The sequence below is a fragment of the Scophthalmus maximus genome, chromosome 16, assembly GCF_022379125.1.
Source record: "Scophthalmus maximus strain ysfricsl-2021 chromosome 16, ASM2237912v1, whole genome shotgun sequence".
Taxonomy (NCBI): domain Eukaryota; kingdom Metazoa; phylum Chordata; class Actinopteri; order Pleuronectiformes; family Scophthalmidae; genus Scophthalmus; species Scophthalmus maximus.
The window spans coordinates 2,665,591-2,686,258 of NC_061530.1; the positions used below are offsets into that span (position 1 = coordinate 2,665,591).

General features: G+C 39.6%; 1 protein-coding gene across 3 annotated transcripts in view; it reads left to right on the forward strand.

Annotated features, from left to right (window-relative positions):
* The window catches only part of rbfox3a (RNA binding fox-1 homolog 3a), a 529,247-nt gene that overhangs the window by 207,976 nt on the left and 300,603 nt on the right, over positions 1–20,668 (forward strand). The window lies entirely within an intron of this gene.

Genomic DNA, 20,668 nt, shown 5'->3' on the forward strand with positions numbered 1-20,668 from the left:
GGGCAGTTAGCACTGAGGTCCAGTCCGGGTTTTGTATCCTACCAGGCGGGTTGCAATGTATTAGGTCTATAGGCGGCAGCGCTCTGATGACGTGGCAGAGGTGTGACGGAGCGTGCAGCTGAGCAGATGGATGGAATGAATTGTCCGTGCTGGTAATAAACAAATCTGCGGCGAGAGCCTCTGTGGATGTAGCGTGGTCGGCGTAGGAGTCCGAGGTCTTTAATCACTGAGATTCAGGATGGGATGGTGAAGTTGAAGAGGTCCAACAGCTGCGGAATTGAATATTTGAGCATGGTGCCAGGAGGGAAATCCGGAGGGACTGAGAGCTCTGTGTTATCGTTTAGCCGTGGACTTGGAGAGCAGAGGAGGAAGGCTGTTGTCAGGATTGTGCACGGAATGATAGGGGGAGATGAGCAGCCACAAGAGATGTGGGAAGAACCATGCAGAGTGAGAGGGACGGGGGCGACCAGGTGAGCCGCTGTAGCAGCTAGCACGAGCCACCACTCGATGACTGAACGAGGGCGACCTGTTAGCAGCTAGCCGAAGAGGTAGTTGTTGGGCCAGAGAATCTGAGCGACTACGGGGAGCAGCTGAGAGGCTGTCCAGGAGTGAAGCCCTCGGTATCAGCCAGCCGATGCCCAAAGGTTGAGACGGCCGGTGTACGAAGGCAGCAGGAGTCGGAGAAGTGGCAAACACACAGCGCCAGCATCCTCTCGGGTTGCAGCATTTCGTCAAAGACCTTTGTGGTCTTTGACAAAATGCTAGAGTGGCAACCATTTATGTTGGACTGTTCTTCATCAACTGCAACTCCCAAAGTACCTGCTGGTGCTGCCCAAGACATCAATGAGCCTGCAAAATAAAATTGGATTCAAGTTTCAATCAATAATTTTAATATTGAAGCGTCTTTGAGCATTTAGAAAAGAACTATATAAATTTCATGTATTATTATTAATATTATTTATTTGTATAGCGCCACATCACCACATACATCGTCTCAAAGCACTTTACATAGTGAGGTAGAGACCTCACAATATTACAGAGAAAACCCAACAGTTCCCACAATGAGCAGCGACTGTGGAGGAGAAAAATCTACCTTTTAACAGAGAGAAATCTCTAACAGAACCGAACCAGGTGTGGGCGAAACATCTGATGTGACCTGTAATATATGTATACTGGAAAGTAAGCACATATTACAAGGAAAGAATTGATCCAACAAAGTGAGGAGAGACCTAGTCCTATTCAAGTTGAAATGTCCCACTTGTTCTTGTTATAAAGACTCCTTAAAATAATATGCAGAATAACGTACATTATTCATTGTTTGTTAATTTTGTCAATCAACCACAGATCAAGATGAAATCAAACTACAGTTGTTTCCACCTAGAAAAAAACTAACACAAACTTTTTTTCAATTAGTGGCTCATCAAACTTTAAGTTTGTTTGTTTGTTCATTATAACTGTTATATGCCAGTGTACCTAAATGTTTTTCTGCTGCGAGCCCACTTAAGAAGTCGTATAGGCAAATGCAAGCACACTCCTAGGAACAATACCTAAACACAACTAATTGCAACGAAAACACACTGCACATTTCAGCAGTATGAAAATACAACAGAGATTGCTAATGTGGTAATCTGTTTCACCGGATAGTGAAAATGGATCATAAAGGAATGAGAAAATGCTTGTTGGGTGCAGTGGTGTTTGCCTCTGTTGCATTTCTGGGAGAACAAACTGGACTCTAAGTATCCCTTTTATGGCCCAACATGCTGACGTGACTATGTTGGTTTTGTGTGTGTGTGTGCGTGTCTAGTTTATGCTTATAATAAATGAGAGAGGCAGGTATTAGCTCAGAGCTGTTTCTTAATTCCAAGACCTGCAATCGTCAATTCAATGCAATTTAATTTTTATAACACCAAATTACAACATACAGTATCTCTATAGCAGAACCAAACTCAGTGTGGCCGGCCATCTCCCAGTAGTGAGGTCATTTCAGATCCATGAACGGAGAGTAGAACCCCCTTTCCCCAACGTTGATACATGCAATCATACAGTTTTCCATTGTTTGTGGTTTAACTTGTTTGTCAGATAATTTTATTTAATTTCAATTCTGTTTACAAGTGATAATGCATTTGAGGCTGGGAATTATTCACCTGGTCGGGACTGGAGGCACTCAGGGCTTCTGCTTACACACTGACAATGTTGTTGTCTTGGTGCACTAAGCTTTGACTCGAGTGGCAACCCACCGTGACGTCACCTATTGCTTTTGCGAACTGCTGTTTTGAAGCCTTGAGTTTTAGCATTTGGAGTAGGATTCGGGGTGGGTCTGAGAAAGTGCTTTGGATTGGATGGGATTAGCTGTCAATCACTCTGTATCCATGTCCCAACGCATACAGCAACAAGTGAGAACACAATTTACAAAATGCACATCATGCGGTACTTGCATGCAGGACTTGAAACTAGCAATTGACATAAACTCCTAAGGAAAATGTTCACTGACTCTGCTGGTGATTCCAGAGAAAACAGGCTTCAGTTTTCAGACCCGGGACTACGTCCATTTTCACATATAGACTATGCTTTGACTCCAAATATAGTTTCTTCAGGACAAACTTGATGAACAGCATGAGAAACACTTGGAGAGTAGTCATATTTATGTTAAGCTAACAGTAAAAAGGAGATTTACACTTACTGAACTCTTTATAAAAACAAATGTATGCCTGCTCATTCATTAATGCAATTATCCAGACAGCCAATCATGTGGCAGCAGTGAAGTGCATAAAATCATACAGATACAGGTCATGTGATCTCACTGATGTTTACTGTGACATGGTTGTTGTGAGGTCTTCTTATCTTTGGTAGGCCGGGACAGTCACTGTCTCTGGACATCTCTGTCTCTGGATGTCATAGTCTTAGATTATAGTTAAGACATCTTGATACTATAGAGCCATTCTCTCTAATGATGACATTATTCTGAGAGAGCTAAATACACCCACAGAGACCGAGATAGGGAGGTTTTTGGTACCCCAAGCACTTGACCACTTGCCTAACCTATGTAACGTGCCAGAAAATCTACTCAAATTTGAGCTCCATGAAATAAATACTTCTGCCTAAGGCATCTACGGTACCTGTCTTCCTGATTCAACTGCTTAAATTTTTCCATTACAACAGATATGAGTTAAGTTCTCGTTAAATGGACACAATTATTTTATGGCCGTTCCTGTAACCTTAAATATATCAGTAAATACATATTTGGATATTTGTAGTTATATTTGAGGGATGTATGCCCCTACCTAGGGAATGGCTACAGGCAGCAGCTATATCACTTCACAGCGCTGATCCCTTGAAAGGAAAAGGGTTGAGCGGGACAATCTATTCAATCAGATGTGATGAAAATGTTACCAACTGCTTGAAGTCTTGAGCAGAGCATTATTGCCAGGGTAGGGATCATCCAGGACAGGATCATGGTCATACATCAGCTCGATTACCATCAACAAGGAAATGACAAGTGTAATGTGAACGTTTGTCATTTGCATCCATTCTGCAGTAAAATGACAGCAGCAGAGAGGGGAAATGGCAAGAGAACTGGCTCAGAAGATGCATGAAGGTAGTCTTCCTGATTTAAATTTTGCTAATTTTCAGAAGACTATTACATTTACAACAATCACTAAGGCAAACACACTCCATCCACTCCATTAAAACTTTACTTGAACTTGAGTGTTTCAAAAAAATTAATTCTTAAAATGAAGGAAAAACAATTGTCCATTTAAATGTATGAAGCTTGCGGTCTCTGAATTTGGCCACTGTGGTAAAAAAAAATAGTTTTCTGATAAGAATTCACATTTTCTTTATTTTGTATTTTACTTTTAAATTCAAAAAACCCTCAATACCATACTCAATTGATACGTCTTTTGCATTATATAAAAAAAACATATTGTCTTGTGTCTCCTGCATCATGTCCAGAATGTGAATCCCTTGTGCAAGTATACAAAATTTAAACCTTAAACCTGTGCAGGAAATGAACAATCTACCAGGGACACTGTAAACTTTTATAATGAGAGGTAATTGCAGAATGGACTGTACATTAAATTGTTTGTTTTTTTCAGAAAAACAGGCTGCCATAAATGGAATCAAAATGGGTACTGATACAATAAAACTCATAAAGATTATGACCCTAATTGACATATAGACTTGTATTTTGATATCATCCATCATTGTCTATCAGTAAAACCCAGAAATCTGCTAAAAAAAATTGTTGTTTGCTTAAACAGCTAATTTTTTGGCTGGACTGCAACAGCTGGGTCAGATCTATAAACATTAATGACTGTGACTGACTGACTGACTGACTAAATGATGAGGTTACACCATTGGTCAGCCGGCCCCGTGTTGGAGGTACCCCATCGGCCGATGCTTTCTCAAAATGAATTGGCTAGAACGGTGTCTATTTTATCATCAGGGCAGCATTGACAGGCAGTGTACCAACTTTTTAGATCCATTAAGAAACTTTATTTTATTTTTTGAAGAGACTTTTTGGACAAACCTTAGCTTCTGTCCATTGAAGAGAGTTGCCAGAATTGATAACTATGATGACTATAAGCACAAGGTCAGGCTGGAATTGGCTTGGAAGTGACTGCTAGTGAACATGTAGTCGTGATTCAGTCACAATTTAATACTTTCATTCCATTTTGACAACAGAACTAGAAAAAGATTTAATTGAGAAGCGTTTTAATGTTAAACTCAGCTGTATTATGTGATCAGAGCGAGAAAGAGAGAAGCAATCAGATAAAGGGATAAAACCAGCTGATAGTAAGCAGAATGCAAATACAACATGATAATGTTATGAATATATGCTAATTGGCATATTGCATCATCCCCAAATATTAGGAAGTTTAAAACAGGATTTAGCTTTCGATGTATGACATGAAAGTAATGGTTTAAAGTGGTTGCTCTACAATCTTCAGTGTCCTTGAGCAAGACACTGAACCCTAAATTGCCCCTGAAGGCTGTGCCGGCAGTGTGTGAATGAGATGTTTGATATAAGAAGCGCTGTGTGTATAGATGTATAGACGCATCTGATGAGCTGTATGAATGTGTGTGAGGGAATGGGGGTAGCAATACTGTAGTCTTAAGCCCTTTGAGTGGTCTATAAAACCAGAAGTGCAAATTAAATGCAATCCATTTGCCAAGGAGACCAACCAAGCATCTCATCTATAACAGCTGAGGATTCAATATCTTGCTTGAAGGCACTGTGTTGTTGCGTATTCTTGTGCTGACATATCAAGGAGGCAAAGTATCCTATTGATACATGCTGCGGAAAGCATATTGTGTCACTTCCAGACCTGTTTGCTGGAGTTATTGGTGTTAGCCACTACTCATCTTTGTTTCTCACAATTCTCTTAAATTGCTATTTTCTAGAACTAATGTGGATAATTATCCAGTCAACTCACCATTGTTATCATTCACAGATCTCTCCCTCTTAGCTAACTCACTGCAGTTCACATGCTCTTCTTAACTGCAAGTTATTAGCAAGTTAGCTCTAGCAGTGAACAATGGCTCTCCTCTGCCTCCTTTAGCGACAGTGCTACATGTAAGAAGTGTAGTTTATTTGCCACAATGGCAGCGTGGCTCCGTCAATTGGAGGGATGGCCCCACACCATGGAAACAAAATCATTAGCTGATACTTAACCAGCCAGTCCATGGCAGACGGTGCGAGTCGATCCAGTGTAGCTCCTTCAGCCCCTCAAGCAGCTCCCAAGCAGCCGGGAGGACAGTATGGCTGAGTGACTGTCTGCAATAAGAAGCCCACAGTTTACCATCAACCAGTTCATGTTTCGAACAAATTCTCCCCACTCAGTGACACGCCCGCTAAGAAAACAACTCTGGTTATTGCCGATCGTATTCTGAGGAAGCTGAAGTTAGAGACACCGGTGTGGTACTTAGGGTTTTTTGAATTAAGGCAATGCTGAATCCTATTGAAAACTGCTGGCTAAGGATGAACATAGATATGGTAAAAACGTTATTCACATCTGCATTAATGACACCCAGTCAAAGGTCATAAAAATTAATATTCATTCGGTGTGAATTTAAAAACAATGTCAGACTCTGAAGTTTTCTTTGGGCCCCTGCCTAATCTGACCAGTGGCAACATGTACAGCTGCATGTCATCCTTAAACTGCTGGCTTTTTGAGGTGGTGTCCAGAAAACTGTGAGCTTTGTAGATAAGTGGTTAACTTTTTGAGAAAAAACCTGGTGTGACGAGGAGAGGCGGCATTCATCCTACTTTGGATAGGATGAATGCTCAATTATTAACTACACTGCATTTGGAAAAAAAAGTTATAGTAAAGCAGGTGTCTATCAGATAATTCTGTAAGCAAATTTAAGGAAAAGATTCCATTGGGGTTTTCTCCACTGCCATGTCAGCACAATACAGGACAGCTATCAAAACTTAATCCCACATAAATTGATGAGTTTGTTAATATTACAACAGCCTCACTAAGTACCAAAATTGCTGTCGGCCCTCTGTAAAAGATGACAGCTAATCAGAGGTGGTCAGCTACATGGTACAATGCACAGGAATAGGAGTACACCGTAGCACAGAAACAGCACTGCTGAAGGTTATCAACAACCTTCTCATAGCCTTAAGACAGTGGATATGTCTATGCTTGTCCTGCTAGATGTTAGTGCTGCATTTGATACCACTGATCACAAGATTCTATTACAGAGATTAGAACACATTATTGGGATTATAGAAACAGCACCAAAATGGTTAAGGTCATATTAATCAGATAGATTTCAGTTTGTCAATGTTAACGACTCTTCCATACACACAAAAGTTAGTCATGGAGTTCCACAAGGTTCTGTGCTGAGACCGATACTTTTGAATACATATATGTACACCCCCCGTAGGCATAATTATGAGAAAGCACCGCATATATGTCCATTGACTCTCGACCTCACTATGTGAAGTGCCTTGAGATAATGTATGTTGTGATTTGACGCTGTGGAAATAAAAATGAACTGAATTGAACTTGAACCACAGAACCTCCAGCCACTACTGACACAGACTGACTTTGCATCCAAGTCCCACCTCAATGTTTTTTTTCTGATGTAGGAATGATATGTACACCATATTCAGACAGAGAACAAGTGTTGAACACAAAAAGCTATATGATATTTTGTATGCACACAGAAATAAAATTGATTGAAAGAGGCCCTATTATAAGGAATGGTGAGAAACAACTCCTAGATGATTAAATAGATCACTCTTTTATGAATGGACTACAGGATTCTCTCCAAGGTTTTAAACAGACTGAAAATCCTTATTTCACTGTGTGTTGATGTAGATCAATCCTATTCCGTTCTAGATGGGTCTATTTTAGGATAATTTATTTCTAATGAGAGATGTGATCAATATCTGTATTGTAACTATTTACCAGAAGACAGATTTTAAAGTAGATTATGCTTTTCATTTTCCAGCCTTGCAGGCTTTTGGTTTTGGGGAGTGGTTCCCGTCCTCTCGAAGAAAAGCTGTTAGGGTAGGGGTTAGCCTAACCCCAACCCTATAGCACTGCTTGTTGTGTAATGAGGGCAGGGTTGAGCTGTCCTGCGGGAGTTAGCAGAGGGATTGGGCGTGGCTTGCCCATCTCAAGCATCACCATCCAGTCTCTTCTGAGCAGACTGAGGAAATGGCTAAGGGTTCTCTATCTGCCAGAGCTGGCTGTGAGCCCTCCTGTAGTTGTACCAACATACACTGATGATGTTGATATCAAGCCCCAGGTCTCTCGCTCAGCCTTGGAGCATAATAGACATGCTGGCCACTGTTGGTACTGCAGCAAAAAAAAATAATAATAATAATAATATATTGGATTTATAAAGCGCTTTTCATGTACCCAAAGCGCTGAAAAATCCAATGCAGCCGTGGTGCGAGCTGGTTACCCGCCATCATGTCGCATCCCCGGAACGTGGATTCTTGCTCGGTTATGGTAAACGTAGTACGAGTATGTGGAAATCAGTCTGGCACTGAAGATTGAATGTCAGGCTGAATGGAATTAAAATACATCTTCGTGGGATGGTTGTGATCTGCTCTTCAGCTCGTGGATGCGTTGGCGCGACAAGATGTTTAAAAGACCGAAGCAGAAGATAAACAAGGAGTTGTGGTGTTGATGTGTTGCTCTGAGCTAACAGGCTAAGCTAACAACAACAGGCTGAGCTGCTCAGGCAGCTCGGGTATGTGGTCATTCACCCGCAGACTGTTTGACAGTCCTGCTTTATTATTGCCGATGGAGTTCATTTCACCACCTTGACAAATGATATTTAAAAAATAAAAAGTGACACCCTGAAATTCCACCGTCAGGGACGGTGAAGCTTTGGTCCACCCTGTTAGTGTTCTTATGTTTCATTTTAAATGTTCTCGCTCATCTAAATGTTCATTAACATGCTTTATTATTTAAATACTATTTTTAATTAATAAAAGTTCTTGAAGTTCTATTGATTGTTTTTTCTTTTTTTAAATCAAATATGTGGGACATGAATGTATTTCATGAAAAGACGTGGTTCTGCAGTGTTGTGGAAATATTCTAAACGTGGAACTGTCTGAGTCACCATGCAGCCTTCAATTAATTGGTGATATCAAATTAACTGTAAACATCCAAAATACCAGTTATTCATCACCATTAGTAAGATGAATTGCAGTTACAAAACACAAATGAATCTCACATCATAAACACTTAAACGCATATTTCCTGTACTTAAGTCCACATATAGTAAACATACATGTGACATGCTCATCAGCTCGTCTTTTGGACAAACTACATGTGGCTCTTAACCTTTTTTTAATTTTACAATATTAGATTGAGTTTGGTCTTTGACAGTGACGTTAGTGAAAATAAAGATATTTATAAATATTAGTAAAATCAAAAAGCTGAGGTGGATCAAAGTGGTGAGGCTCTGAAAAGACTTATCAGTGTATCACTGGTTCAAATCAACATATTGCATCTGATATGCTGCAACATAAATAAATATATACGAATATAACATATTAAGTAAGTACATGGTGATAGAAGTCCTGACAGGTAATGTGACTGTTGGAGGAAACGGTGTTGCATTGAAGAGAAGTCTTGCTCTCGGAGATCATCCATGGAGTAAGATTGATACATGATGAACTCAGCTCAGCCCTGATGGCAGCAGACAGCTGTGGAGAACCATGACACATATCAGCATTAACAATACCCTGAAGACATGTCAATCAAATATAATGTTCAATATAAACAGGTAAAGAACGTATTTGTAAAGCCCAAGTAATAACTTTATCCAGCAAGTTGTAGTTAAATGTCACGCACGCACGCATGCACGCATGCACACACACACACACACACACACACACACACACACACAGCATCAGTGTCTCAGTAAAAACGACAGAGAGACACAGAATGAACTCTTCTTGCCTGGTTGTGGTCTGTTGTGGAGAATACAGTGACTCGTTTTCACTGGTTAATATTTAACAAGAATGAACCATGAAATCAACTATTTTAGTGATTTTATATGAACTTACTTTTCACATGAAGTTCACAGTAGAAGTCTGACTAAACATCCTTGAAGTCCACTATTATTGGATGTAGCGTAGCATCGATGAACACGCAGAGTGAGATCCACAACGCGGTTCGCTCGTCCTCATAACCCAGAGGCACAATGGGAGGGACGCTACTGTGCAGAATCAGTCAGCCCACATCCAGGAAGTTATGCGGAAGTCAGAAAACTTTTTTGGCACATCCGCTGGGTGAGCAACTCCCGTAGAAATGAATGTCGCCGCCTTTTTGTCTGGGTGACATCCGGTATCTAGGTTTTAATTAGTAAATTCAGGGTTGATATGTGTGGGGCATCCTCTGCCTCCTTATGTAATTTAAACTAAAATAATCTTCCCAGAATTCCTACGGTCTCATACTTGAACTTCATCCAGGGACATAACTACCAGCTTCCATAGGTCACGGTATGGCAAATGATCCATGAAGTGACCAGTTGCTGCTCTAACAGAGTAAACCTTGAGTGGCTTACTTTGCAAGGAGAAGAACGGAGACCTCATACAAGAGTATCATTGAAAATGCTGGGTGCCATAACTAACATCAGATCACCCTAACCCTCATGCGGTTTGTGGAGGAAGTCAGTCAGTTCTTGTCTGTGCCAGTGTTTGCTGAAATCCGTTCTGTAGCTGATCAATAAAATAATGACTGTGATGGTGGAGGTGACTCAGGGGAGCATCTCCAATTGTCTAATCACTCCCCTGGTTAAAAAAGCCTGTGAAGAAGCTTCCGGGGAGGAGAGAGAGACAGACACAGAAAGAGAAGAGCAGTGCATTACAGTTGGTTTATGTTTTGTGTTTGTTCCAGTGAGCGACTCTTTTTCTGGTGTGTGTTGGGTGACCCAAGGTGGCAGAGATGCTTGCCACGATGACAATGACTATAGTTTCCCCTACCTGATCGTCAGTCCTGCTGTTGAGGAGTGGACTGCTTCCTTCCCTGAAAACACTAGTACTAGTGGTAGTGTCAGCTCTTGTTAGAGGAATCAGCTTTATTACAACTGTGTAAAGTTGCTGAAACTTTAATGGCTTAAGTCAAGGAGTTGAAGTGGAAGGCAGGTGGAGGGTCCTTTATGAAATTCAGATTGAGAAACAAATGGTTCACTCTGGGGGTAGACTGGGACTGAAAGATTGGCCCAGATGTCCCACCACAATCAGTCAGACAACACAGACCAGTACACCATCCTTGCGGTCCCCTTGAAAGTGTGCACTTACTGTACTATTCCCCCAAACCACTACAAAGCTGAGAAGTAAGTGCCTTGGACAAGTGTAGCACTGTACTCAATCACCCTTGGTTGAGGAGGCTGTGGAAATCAAAATCTCCCTCGTCAAGTAGAAGTAGAAGTAATTGTTCAAGAAAAAACTCAGAAGTCAAAGTATCATTTCAAATGATTTATTAACATGTAAGAATGTAGGTGGACAATATGCTCTATTAATTCTTATTATTGTACAATAAATCAAAATACAAGCCTGTTTTGCTCTGATGTTAAACAAACAATATAAATTTAAATCAATCTACCAATGCCTTTAAAATGCAACTAACTTCATTGTTGAGTATTTGCAATCCACTGAGTATTTGCTCTGAGCCACGGCATCTGACACGAGTAACAGATAAGAGGCAGGGTTTGGTCCTAGTATGAGATTTGATTGGGCCAGCCCAGTGTCAGTATAGAAAATTAACTAATGGGCCACTCTCCCTGCTTTATGGGCCGGCCGTTACCAAAAAAATGTGTGTAATTTAATTATGTTTGTTAAAACTTTAATCACATAAACACTTAGCTTATATTCCAAAAAAAGGAATGTCCAGTGCTGCCAGTGTTAGGTTGCAGTAGTCTATAGACAGTGACGGCAGAACAGAAGGCCTGATCACCCATTGTGCTCGCTTAGTCCTGGGGAGTTTGTAGAGTGGAGGGAACGTTTTGAGATTAGTGGGGCAAGTGAAGTGAATGTAGAAAGGTCTGGATGTGTTCATACTTTTGCTCACTCATCAGGATCCTTGCAGTGCTGTTCTGAACATACTGTAATCTCTGAAGACTGTTGTTAGGGATCCCAATGGAAAGTGCATTGCAGTAATCCAGTATGGAGGAAAGCGTGGACCAGTTTTTGAGGGTCAAATCTTACCCCAAGGTTGGTGACTGATTAAGAGAGGGGAATGACCAGAGAATGTGATGGTGGTTATGGAGGATGATTGGATCTGGTTTGGGGTGCTAACTAAAATTGCTTCAGTTTTGGAACTGTTAAACTAGAGAAAGTTGTGTTTCAACTACACACTTATCTCCTTCAGACAGGCTATGTAAGAAGATGATGATGATGATGAAGCTGCAGAGGAGTGTGTGTCAGTTTTAAGGTAGAGGTTGTGCCTGAGGTAAGATTGTAACCAGTTAAGGGCAATGTCAGTGATGTAACCGGTTGACGAGTAAACCGTGGTCGACAGTGTCGAATGCAGCAGACAAATCAAGAATAATGTGGAGGGAAGGTGAGCCAGCGTCAGTTCTTCTCTTATAAGCATCATTATGACAAGTATTTTTGGAGACTTTGTGTTGAACGTGGAATGCAAATTTGTCGAAAAGTTTTTTTTAAACTAAGTCAAGTACAGAAATTATTTCACCAGCGCTGGATCGACACGACCCCTGTCAGAAATACGGCAACTGGTGCCCCCTTTGCATAACAAGTGCAATTGTGTCATAACGCTACACTATAATGCAGCTGGCATAGCTTGTTGGGTTACACCGCTGAGTTTGGTATAGAAGGTCCGGGTTCCATTCTACGTCATGCCAATGTGGGTCTTAGGCAAGGCCCTTAATCGATGATTGTAAGTCGCTTTGGACAAAAGAAAAATGAATGTAATGTAATGTAAAACTAATATACTTGCTCAGCATGGATGGCCAGATCCACAGGTGTCAGCTAGTATTCTGGCACAAACAGACTCTGACACAGAGGCAGCAGTTGAGGCAGCTAAAGTACAATTCATGTGTCATCTAAAAGATCTTCTCTCCTGGCTTCAGTGACCATCTCGGACATCCAAGTGGCATTTCCTGCTGAGATAGTGGTTTATCCAGAGAGCACACAGATAAACATTATAGCCCATTTGAAAATGCAGTAGTTGCCTTTAAGTTTCTTTTTTTTCGTTTGTGCTGCTCTCATCTATCCCTCCATCCTAGCTTCATTTTTCCCGCTCTGTTTTCCCTTCAACTTTTCTCTCTCTTTTTCTCTCCAGCATTGTCCACCCCCCCCCCCCCCCCCCCCCCCTCTGCAGTATTGCAGCTGCTAGCCATAACTCTTTATGAATGATTATGGCTACTTATGGCAGGCTCGGTGGGTGCTGACATAAAGCACTAAAAAAGGGCTTTGTTGGAAGCCACAATAAAGAATGTATTGATAGTACTTCTGCTTTAGAGGTTTATGCAGTCCACCCCAGACTGAGAAGACAGACAGAGAGACAGGGATTTCTTCTGTATAGAAAATCAGAGAAATCAGATGCCCTGCTGGTCAGGTCAGTGCTCTTTCAGTTGGAGAGGACTGTTAGCAGGAGTCAGGCAGCCATGAAAAAAGAGATATTATATTCCATATGTTATTAATGGAATCCACTATTGCTCCAGGGTGTGTCACTGCTGTGACATCACTGTGAGGTGTGTCTTTACTGTAGGTGCAACAGAGCCCACTTCACAGATTTATAACTTTCAAACAAGTCAGGGGAAAGATGGTAATCATGGTTAAAAGAAACAAACACTGAGTTAATTATTTCCCTGTTAATGCATTGGACAAAAACCTCCCACATAGATTTTTTTCCCTTTTAGATAGGCTAACAAAGACCTTAAGTACCGGAGGATAATCTTTCACTTACTTGTCAAGTTAGCCAGAACAGATGTCAACATAAATGGTCAATGGACTGTATTTATATTGTGCTTTACTGGTCCTATCGACAAGCCAAAGCACTTTACAGTACAAGTCAAATTCACTAGTTCACACAGCGCTTCTATATCACACATCATTCAGACACTGCTGGCACAACATATGTGACAGCATCCCCCTTATATCTGCAGGCTGTTGGGTCTGGGTCTGCTGAAAATGATAATTGTACCCGCATCTTTGCTTCTATTTAAGCACATCTCTGTCCTTCTCCAAAAAAAGCTTTCATTGATCTTGAAATCCTTATTTCTTCTGTACTTGGATGCAAAAAGTCTGCATGGATCACAGAAGCTGTGCTGTAACTCCCCCAAAATATGGGGAGCCTGTCGCTCTCCAAATAATTTCTTTGAAGCCAAATGGACGTTTGATTTCACTTAAAACAGTTATCTGGGCTGTCTTTAAATTTTAAGTGAACTGAATTCAAGAGGACAAGTCGATGCAAAAGAAATACATTCCTGGAAATATAAAACTCTGTTAAGTTGGCTCAATTAAGTCCAACTTAAGTCCACCGCTTTACCAAAATATGTATTGCTTTTTAACTAAATGACCAATGCTCTTGGTCCTCTATGAGAGCTATTTGTGGATGTTTTGTTTAATTTCTTTAATTCAGAAGTGATTCTCAATTCCATAAATACAAAGGCAGCAATATTTTCAGGTTCTTACCCCAGAGTCATGTGAGTCAACCATTCACTTACATTGTAGAATTGCAATTTGAAAGATTAAGTATTTTTTCTAATGATAACAAACTTACTGGAAAGCACTTGAACATGCATCAGTGTGACAAGAACTACTTAAAAAGACAGACAATCTTTGAGAGAACACGGAGGGGGCAAGGATTATGACCTCTACTGCAGCCAGCCACCAGGGTACGATCAAGATCAGGTCTTCCATTTTTATATACATTCTATGATCTGATCACCATGAATTGTTGACAACCGAAACCACCAGCCACTGACACACACACACACACACACAAAATGTTGAACTTTTATCTTGTTGCAGTAGCAATATTGTTTTTTACATTGATATGGGTAAAACACAGAGAGAAAAAGAGAGAGAGAGAGAGAGAGAGAGAGAGAGAGAGAGAGAGAGAGAGAGAGAGAGAGAGTCCTGCACAGAGACATCTCTACAGTAGCTGCAAAGTCTGCTGTCCTCTGCAGAAACAGTAATGTAGGATTCTCCTGGGAAACAGAGGCTTTATGTTTTATTTACAATGAGCAAGCAATACTCTCTAGCTAAGGTGTGTGTCTTTATGTGCCTCGGGATTCAGTGTAAACTACAGAAGTGATACTCCCACATAATGCACCTACACATGGCAAATCTTTACACATATCACACACACACTCTCACACACACACACACACACACACACACAAACAAATACACAGGGATTAAAGGAGACATTATGCTTTTTCAGTTTTTCCCTCATTGTAAGTGTGTTATCTATTTTCTGTGTGTATGTAAAAGGTCTGCCAAGTTAAAAAGCCCAAAGTATGTATGTGCATATAGTATGCACTATCTGTTGCACACCCCCAACAAAGCAAGGTAAAGTGGAAGCGGAGTCCGACACTTCCTACATGTGCTGGAAGTGGTTGACCAATCACAACAGAGTGGGCCAGCTGAATTCACAACATCAACGAAGAGAGGGACAAGCTTTTTTTTAAATCACTTACTGCCCCTTTAAATCACTTAGATACCCGAGAGGACATGAGATTAGTGTTCTATTGAGTTCAGTTTATTCACGCAAAAAACTTAAAACACAAATACAATCACATAGGACATATTGGAGATATGTGAAATGGGACACCCTGATAAGCTATCTAAAGCTTGTGAATAGGGGCCAAAATACTAAACAGACACCATTTTAAATGACACGTTAATATATGTACAGTAACATTTACAACCTACAACGCACCTAAAACTAACTGAGACTAATCCTGAGGCACAAAAACTAAAAAGACCTACAACCTAAGCTTAAGAAGCAACTTGATGGTCCCAAGACATTCATTTATTTCATCAGTTTAAAAATGTATGAAATAAGTTAGTAAGATAGTGATTTAAAAAATAAAGTAATTGCTGCCTTAAGCTCTTTTTGAACACACACACACAGACAATTACATTTTTAAAGTGTTTTCAGGTATGGTGCAATCCATAACCATAGAGTCAGTTATTTCATCAATTAGAATATTATATACAGTGTTTAGATCTTTACAATTATAGACTGAGTCCCAGGTTTTTGTTAGCAGATTTTTGCAAGGTTTTTCCATTTAGGATTTTAACTTGTTTTCAAGATGTATATCATTAAATCTTTTTATCAAGCTCAATGAGGAGTACAATAGGAAAATGATCTGTATTGACAGAAAAATATTACACTTGAGACAATAGGGAGTCAGAAGGTCAATGAATCACTCCAACAATGAGGCCGGTGGCGATTCTAGGATCAGAGCTTTAGGGGTGCTGCATCCAATGATCCCCAAAAAATTTCCTTTTTTTTAAACAAAAAACTGTACATTTTAATGTAATTTTGGACCATCATTCCCACATTTATGAAAGAACAACATCAGTCGCAAATATTTATAATAATAACTCATCATGATGTTTATTTAGACTTCTAGTGTTTAGATGTAGTAAAGAATATTATTCTATATTATTAGTAAAGAGTATTTATTTTGGTTATTTATGTATTTCAGCTGGTTAGGTGTAAAATGCTTACAATTCAACTTCCCACTAATGTTAAGGTAATTATAAATAAAAAAGGCTATTTTCAAATAGTTCATAATTAACATTATAGCTTATATCATCAAAGCCCATGTACAGTGTGATAGTGATGAGAAGAATGTCATGTGGCTGATGAAAACATTATCTAAGATCATACTAAGAAACTTCATATCTAAAAAGTAGATAATATATGGTTTTAACTTCAGGAGACAAAACCGAGAACCTGCTTCCTAGCAGGTAATCCATCTCTTCGTTATTTGTTGCTCAGGTTGTTTGTGTCATGTTATGTCCTAGTTGTGGCAGTAGATGGCAGTAATTATCTGTGGATTCACTGGGGATCAGAATTGGTGAGTACAGAGCATCATAAAGCAAATTATGTTAAAAAGAAACGAGTCACTAAAACTTTTTAAATTTTTTTTAAAAATTATGTTAAAAGAACAAGTAACAGTAAGTTATATCCTGGATTTCCCTTGAGTGTTGGCTAGTTTTTACAGTAGGCCACTGGGACTTTGGCAAAAGTTTTCAGTATTTTAAAATTGAAATATGTACATGTTATTCCTCTGTGAACTAAATGGGGGACATTCTGTTTAAAGTTCTTTAGTTAAGGCTCATTGGGTGAGTCAAAGTTAAGTCTTACGGTTTGGGTAAAAGTTTCTTATAACATGGACTCTGCTCATGTCTTTCAGTGTCTCACCCTGACAGGTTCTCATACTAATTCACATACACATTTGTGCAGAATATCTGTTCAAAAGTAATGAGGGATAACCAATGCAGTGCCGGACAGTGTATACATTCAATGGTAGTACTAATCAGGATTTGTCTGGCGGGTTCGTGGACTGTCCACATGGGACCACATGAGAGCATGCTGCAAGCGTGTGGACTTAGCTCACTGGGTTCTAGAGTAACACAAAAGTAACACACAAGTAGTGAGCATATGTAATCAACCCCCACTGACACAAACCACATTCCAACCCTTCTGCATTTACCACCACTACAACTAAAGACTGCAAATTGTACAAACTATGGATGTATCTTACATTGAAGAAAGTACATACTGATACAATTATCATGCTATATATGCATTAAGAGTAATCAATCTGCTTGTCCATTTTGACTTTGAAACAAAAATACATTCTCATGGGTTGTCATGTACAAACCAGACCACACATCCAAAGGCAAACATGTCTGTCAGTTTGTATGGATAATGAAGTTTATCAAAGTTGTTTTTTCAAATTAAAATTCCCTCTTGTGTTTCCATGCTTTACTGTAGTAAAATAATATTGTATGTTCTGGGAGTCGCATATAGCTTTGTTACCACAATATTAAACTGGAGATTAACATTAACACTAGAAGCTACCTTTGAGCCTTGGGTTTGACCCTATCTTTTACAGTGTAGTTAGGCCCGGGAGAAGGGATTAGCACAGAGAATAGGATTTATAGGTGGGACCCAACCCATATGGATTTTTGGGGGCCGATGCCGAAACAGATATTAGGACGTAAAACATTTTCAGATACCAACATATATATGTATAATATTTATTTGGCCTCTGCCAGATCTTTACAGAAGAAGACAGAGAATATGTGTAGAAAACTGTGGCAGGTTTTCAACACTGCCTCAGTATTGCCAATACAGATTGAATTGTATCCTAGAGTGGTTTGAATACAAACACCTATTTGCCTTAAAAAAGCAATCACACCAACTTGTCACTGAGGTTTCTGATCTCATTTGACTCTCAGCTTGACTACTGAGATGCAGAGACAAGACAGGAGGCAAGGACTTTTAGACTGAGCTCTATTTAAATATATCTATCTGCCTTTCTGCTGTTATATTATGATATTATATTACTCTAACATAATTAGCTGTGTCCACTGGAAATCAGCTTTCAAGTGGTTGGAACTGGTTTGTAATACTGGAGCATATTATCCAGTAAGCCAGAAAGTTGCAGATAACTATATTATTAAAAAACGAATTGGTTGCAACAATACACATATGTTTGCAACATATCTCAGAATATGTTGGTCTGGGTATACAGTATGTGCTTGTGTATGTTTGTTTCCACCTTCAAGTTTTAAGGGACCCTTTTAATCATCATCTGCCCACACAGATTCCAGAAACACTAGTCTTTCAAATTGCATCTGAATAATGTGATTTATATTGCAGGTGTAACCGCAGCCAATACGACGCACTGTAAGGGGAAAACATCTCAATGGTTTTTTGGAACTCTAGACACCCAATACCTTAACTGGGCAATGTTTGACAGGATGTGATTGTCAGGATTAATTCAAGTTTAGACAGTGTCGACCAGGCTGGAGAGGGTTGGAGAGTTTCACACGGCTGTTTCTTGTGTAATCATTTGAAATTACTTAGTTTTACTCTTTTCAGCAAAATGGTGTTCAATGACCACTATGCTCTCAGATTTTCATTCTGATTTTCCATCAGGATTGAATAACAAGTGTTCAGTTCCACCAGCTAAAGGATCATCACCCTTCAAATGAAGGGTGTAAGGGTGAAAAGATAACCTCTTTGGCAAAGGTATGAACTCCATTTTATTAGCTCTGCCAACGAGATTATGTTTTTTTTGTTTGCTGGTTGGTTAGTTGGTTTGTTAGTTTGTCAGCAGGGTTACACAAAAGCTATTGAACTGATTTCTAATAAAACTGGTTGAAGGATGGGACATGGGCCAAGAAAGAACCATTAAATGTTGGCACTGATCCAATATAAATATATCAATATATATTTATATTGGATAAAAATTTGTCCAATATAAATACATATATATATATATATATATATATATATATATATATATATATATATATATATATATATATATATATATCAAGACTTGTGATCTAAAGTGCTTTGAGTGGTCATTAAGAAACTAAAATGTTATATAAATACAGAGCATTTACCATTTAGACATTTTTAAAATTACTTTTTTGTAAAATTGTTAACGTTTGTGAAACATTTGACTGAAAACCTGATTGCAGACCGAACCAAATCCTTTTTTCTGAATAAAAGCCCAATATTGGCCTCATATATCCGTCTACCCCCCCAGTATTTACAGTAGCATGTCTGTGGAGAGGATTTATTGTCTGGTTGCAGTCAAACCCCTCTCTGTAATGACTCTGTGTGCTGGGTGAGCTGCCAGACCTACCCTGTTGCTCATTTGGCCAGAGGAGAGAAAGCAATTACGATAAACCAAATAACATTAATCATTTAGCTAAAAGTCTGCTGATGTGTGAACAATTTACCAGCGAGAGCTCTCTGTTTGGTGATGAAAGATGAATTCAGTAATCACTGAGCAATAAACAGATTTTTCAACCACAAAATGTGAGTGGTTCATAGTTTTGGAAGGATATGGCATCCTTAATTAGTTTTCATCTTATTTCTATTAATTAATGGAGATTATACAATAATGGAGCTTATTCAGGTTTTTGTGTTTCTGCAGAAAACTACACACCCATGCACATTCACGCACACACACACACACACACACACACACACACATGCGTCTCTATCCCTGTGTCGTACTGCCTCTTTCCTTGTAGATATAATGAAACAGGGCCAGCAGAGTGGTCACAACAGATCTGTGACAGTGACTCTGGTGTCATTTAAGAATCAATAAAGCGGCGGCAGCGGGATGAACAAGTAGAGGAGGAGGGGTGTGTGTGTGTGTGTCCTTATTTCTGCAACTGTCAGCAGAATGGAGCTTTTTATGCACAGCAATCATGTCACAGAGAGAGCCCTCTCTCCATCTCTGACACACACGCACACACACACACGCACAACACACACACACACACACACACACGCACACAGCCCCTGAGAGTCTAGCATGACCACCTAATGGGTTATTTGTTCTCTGTTGCTCTGTCTGTCACTTCATACATTGTAACACATGGACATTCCCCTCTTCTCTCTCCTTCTCTCTCTCTCTCTCTCTCTCTCTCACTCACTCACACACGCACACACACTTACACACACACACACACACACACACAAATTTATGTGTACATGGCCTTGCTATTTTTGGATTGGAGCCACAATGTGTCATCCTCATAGTGTAAAATAATCCCAAATTAACACAATAATTTCTTCCAGACAAGTGGTCTGTTTTTGAGAGCTTGCCATAGACCATAGTGAATGTACTGAAACCTACATAAATCTAATTCTTAAGGCAATGTCACTAATTAGGTTTAAAAGGACCACTGTAATGCAATCTTTTGTTTAGGAAAATTCTACTGGACCAAATAAATGCTTACAGTAAGAGTGATGTTGTTGGTTTTAAGTCAATTATATGTACAGCCATTGTATTGTAACTATCAATTCATCCATATCCTAGTCTACAGTTCTCGTTGCAATTACAGGTTTGGCCTTTTCCCTTAAGAAATCAAGTAATGCAGCAATGCAGACAAAAAACTAGCATGAGCTGCCAGTATGTGTAAGTCGTGTCTCATCTTACTGTTCATCCGGTT